A 5,715-nucleotide genomic window follows, 5' to 3' on the forward strand; every position below is an offset into this window, starting at 1 on the left:
AAGAGTCTAAACATGAGTAGTCAAGAGATGGTAAATACTACAAACAAGTGAATACTTTCATATGCCCAAGATGACAATATCAAAGAGATACATGTGAAAGATGAATCACGACTAAAATATGATCAATAGATCCAAATATAAACAAGGGGTACAGACTACCAACCTTGGCATCTCTAACGAAAATGAGATTTGCATATATAATCTTCCATGTTGAATCAACAAAATGTACATAGTACCTGTGATCATCTAACCATCCCAACAGAGATGAGACTTTTAGTCAAGTAGAAACATGATATATATTATAAAGCACAAATGGAGCACTAGTACCAAACTGCAATCTCACATTACCTATGCTAACAATGTCACATACATGATCATTGCCCAATCTAGGTGAACCTGTAACAATTCTGTAGATATATAACTAATTATGATTCAAGATAACATGAAAAGAAACCCCCAAACCAAGATGCCAATACTAAGTAGATAGAACATCAATAATTAAGTAGTGTCATGTGATGAAGTAACAAGTATATAATCATCCAAGTCATACTCCACGATATTTCTCTCTTTAATACTGACTTAAAACCAATGCTAAAATCATAAGAAATTTCAACATTATCATGTATTTTTCCTTTAACTTTTTCACACCTATCACTATGCATCTTATGATGCTTTGATCTTAAGCAGTTTATTACCCACAAAAATAATGAGTAAAAGAGAAATTAGTAGCACGATACTTGCTGTGTGATTGCTCACAAGACTTAAACTTGTCTCTAATGAGCTATGAGTCTCTATCATGATTATTATTCACATTATTGCCATGTCTACACTCTCACTATAAGTGCATGAGAAATATAAGCTATGTCAACATTCTTCATATTCACTTTTTCTATAAGCAAAGCACCCTCTACATTCTTGAGCTTAAGGATATCATCAAGACAATTTGTACTCGCAGAAATGCAGAATGTATCCCAAGACTTGGGCAATGTGACAAGCAAGAAAATGGACTTAACATTCCCCTTAAATTTAAGGCCCTATAAAGTAAGCTAACTGAAAATGGATTGAAACTCATTCAAATGAGAAGACATAAGTGTCCCTTCCTTCATATGAAGATCCATGAGTTTTTTCAGCCAATACAACTATGTTATAAAACTCTACTTATCATAAATATTATAAATCTTTTTTCATAATGCATAAACACAACCCTCAAACTTAATAATATTGGAGTATATCTACTTTGATAATCATAAAATAATGATAAACTTGCATATCTCGTCAAGCTCTTCCTAATTATCTACATCATAACCTTCTGGCTTTATTCGCTCTAATTTCAATGGCTTAACTCACTTCTTTTGTACCAATACTTACCAAATCTGAGTCTTCCAATACTAAAAGTTAATATCGTCTAACTTCTCTATGTTGAAGATAGCATATCATTGAAAGCATTTAAAGCACTTCCCATTATATTTACTAAACAAAGAGAATACATGCTATTGTAATAATAGCAAATCAATTCCACAACTGAACTAAAAAGATTAAACCAATACTCTACTATCCACAAGTAGGAAGTACTAGAGTGCTAAATGCAAGTATTTGCTCTCAAGGAAACTACTCAAAAATGATTTTTAACATGGTTATTCATAAAACTACAATAAATTAACATGTAGCATGCAAAAGAGTAAGCTCTCACTACCAAGAAAATCTAAATAGCAATTTAGGTGTACAATGCAACTAGTAATATAAAGTCAAAGCATAAACCACCAAGCACTAAATATGCATACCAATATATATATGAAGCATATATCCACCATTGAAAACCCATTAACAATAAGAGATACAAGATGTCTAAATCAAAGGCAAATTAATCCACGGTCAAACCTCTATATTAACAGCATATGCATAAACCAAGAATGTGTAAGAGGATCCTGCACTAACTCAAATGAACCAAGCTCTACAAATAAAGTACCAAGTACTTCCACCACTAAAAGCACATTCGAAATGTCCAAGAGCGATATAAAGCTCATAATATCCAAATGCCCAAAATGCATCATGTATACATCCAAGAGCATATATCTACAATAGATCTTCAAGTCCATAAGAGAAAACCACTGAAGCAAATAGCTATTCCCAAATGCAATCAACCGAACTCAAATACAAGGCTTGAGGTGCTTACCATAAGCATATCCAAGCACAATTATCAATTCCAAGCATCAATATAACCATGTAGACATTCAATATATAGATATTCATTGTGAATGTTTGATCTCTAAACTTTGCTATAGTAAAGAATCCTTTAAATGTTTAGCTATTCAAGCTCTAAAATCAATCCAAGAAGATTACCCAAGTATCAAACTAGCATCTAAGTATTATAAAATTGCCCCATAAGCATCACATAAGCCATATCCATTCAAATACATGTTTCTCAAATAGTATACAACAAATCTACGATGTATTCATAGTCAATTGTTGAGCTCAATGGCTCTAAACACTCAAAACCAAGATTTCAACTATCAAAATAATAACCAAGCATTTGCCCAAGTATCAGGAACAAAGCATGAGCTACAAATGACCTATGGAAGCCAAAACATGGATAGCAAACAATATATATAAACAAGTAAACTACTTGTTGGTGTTGTATGCTAGGATGGGGAATGTTTATTGTTGTGTTATGGCCTCTCAAGTCCCCAACAAAAACAAAAAAACCACTAGACTACCTGAAATTACCCTGTTGTTGGAGATAACTTTTAAATCAATTCACAATCATTTTAGGCATTTAATATTCAAAAATGATATGTAAATACAATATACATATTATATTCATTAATACATAACTACTGTCCTAAAAAATATCACACAACTTATTGTCATCGCAACCATTCATGATTAAATAACTTGAAGTATACATCTTTAATATTTAGGAAACCAACACATATAGATAGAATCAGACATTAGTGATCATATTCCGACGCTCACCTGAATGATTTCGCATTCCTGATCATGCAAAATCTCAAAAGAAACTTCTTAAATCTCAAAACATGCACTAAATAGACAACGAAATCGGAGCCCTAACATGTTGTACTGGATATTTAGAGAGACTCCATGAATCCTCTTGAAACTTTGGATTAAAGTTGGAGTAAGCTAGAGCAAAGGAAATGTCAATGCATACCTTAAAAATATAAATAGTATACAACAAACCTACCATGTATTCACAATCAATGGCTGAGCTCAATGGCTCCAAATAGCACTCAAGGCCAAGCTTTCAAATTCCAAAAAAATACCCAAGAATTTATCCAAGTATCAAGGACAAAGTATGAGCTGCAAATGACCTATGAAAGCCAGAACAAGGATTGTAAACAATATGTGTAAAGTAAACTACTTACTAGTGTGGTATGCTAGGATGGGGAATGCTTATTGTTGTGTTGGATACTTAAAGAGGCCCAACGAATCCTTTGGAAGATCTGGATTAAGCCTCAAGCAAGCTAGAGCAAAGGAAATATCAATGCATGCTTTGAAAATATAAAGTTGGAACAACCGTAAAAGCTTCAAGTTATACTCTCTTCCCAAGCTAAATGCAATACTGAAGAAGCTCCTCAAATGTCGACTTTAATCTCAATTGAAAGATGAAGTAAGAATGAAAGTGCAAGCGAAAACAAGAGCGAAGCAAAAGCTATGGAGGTTCAAGAGAGAGTAAAGACGATATGTAATAACTCCAACAATCACACAATGTGTGACTTGCCATCCTTCATTCTGTTGTGATGTAAAGAATAAAGAATAAAGTGACTATGATAAGCGATTGTCGCATGTAATATACAAGTGTGCAAGTAGTGAGTACAAGCAAATGTAAGCAACTAGACACAAGCGACCTTTAACCCCCAATACAAATGGTGTTCAATGTATTTTACTTTTTCCCTCTTGCATATTATTCAATCCCTCGTATAAAACATCTTGTATGCAAAAATAATGAGTAGAATTACTAGCTTTATTTTATGTTAACAACAAGCATAATTTCACATAATGAGCCAAAAAAGTATTCTTCTCATAAAGAAATCATTGAACACTTTTAAAATGAGAAAATTAAACAATGCATGAATCTCCTATGTGAAACTATTGGACAACATGATCCAAGGTAAGTAGCAACATGGAGACAATGTACATCATACAAACAAGCCAATATATCATCCTTATACTTATATCATCCTTATACTTTAGCCCATCTATTGATGGAAGTTATGGCACTCCAACAACTATCATCTTTTTGTTTAGCATAAACTACAAATTAACGAGCATAACCTAAAAAGGAAGAGATGCAAGAAATGGTCATTGTGCAACATCTTTCTACATTATGCTCAGCAATCTTTCCTAAGTCCCCACCTTTTAAAAACATCTCTTTTGCTTTGCATGGCCTACAAATGGATGGGCATGACCTTAAAAGAAAGAGATGCAAGAAATTACCATTGTGCATCACCTTTCTACATGTTACCCAACAACCCCCCTTGTGTCCTAATATTTTGTTTTAACTACATTACTAATATTCTAAATATATTCGAATTATATCATAGAAGATGCATACTTGTACTACTAGTCATATCTTACCTCTAATTCCAACCGTACATGAAACTAAGTCTTCATATAGATCTTCACTAGTTATTCAAGAGAAAATCCATACTCGCTTTCTCCAGTAAAACAAATGGAATTATAAATATGACCCCAATCTATAACTAAGCCTTGCTTGATTTTGTTGAAAATGCCAAAGCTCAAAGAAACCCTCACTATAATTGAGATGAATAAAACTAATATAAATAAATAATTTCAAATTTTGTATTGTGCACACCATGCAAGACCCTTACATGTCTCTTAAATGTGAGTATTCCCCCCCCCCCCCCCCCCCCCAAACAAACTTTGAAAAAAAATGATTTCATTTTTACCCTTGCACATGCTATGCAAGCCCCTTATTTGGGAGTGTTCCCCATGAACATTCATTCCAAGAAGCTAAATAACATAAAGACAATGAACCCACACATGAAGATACTAAGATGATGCCCTTCAATAAATTAGAAATATAGCATTCCAACAATAGATGACTAAATTATGGCACTCAAGCAACAACTAAATGTTGATTAAAGAGATGTCTAATCTAGCTTCACACATAGGCTTTGTATGATTGATGATGTCATATAGGCAACAACCTAGCTTCACATGTTTCATATCATTGAAGATTACATGTAAACCAAGTGTAAGCTCTATACGAGAAATTCATAACCACAAACAATTCATAGCAAAAATGAATTGGGCATAAGTCGGAACTAGTCAATGCTCCATTCAATACATGGGACAAACAATTTGAGCATTGCAATACCCAATGGAACTTACAAGAGACCACCATTTTAGATTTAGAGAGAGCATATTGCAATTGCTTGGGACTTCCTATCATATTTAAGACTCTCCTAGGCTTTCCCCAACTATGAATTAATCATGGTCAAGTGTGATTTACTAGCAACACATACATCATTAATGATTAGTCAAGGAATATTAAGGTTCATGTGGGAGCTCATTTGAGCCAACCATGAGTATCAACTCGTGAACTTATCCTTAACTCTAGAACATTAAATTAATCATGTCATCATTGAGAGGATCTTAGAAGTTGTGGCTACTAAGGTTAGAATGTGTGAGTTCCATTTTGACAATTGAGGTTGAATTTTAATAATTAAGGTTGCA

This window comes from Lygodium microphyllum, chromosome 18, assembly GCF_053477565.2.
Source record: "Lygodium microphyllum isolate KBCC chromosome 18, Lygodium_microphyllum_v1.1.10, whole genome shotgun sequence".
NCBI lineage: Eukaryota > Viridiplantae > Streptophyta > Polypodiopsida > Schizaeales > Lygodiaceae > Lygodium > Lygodium microphyllum.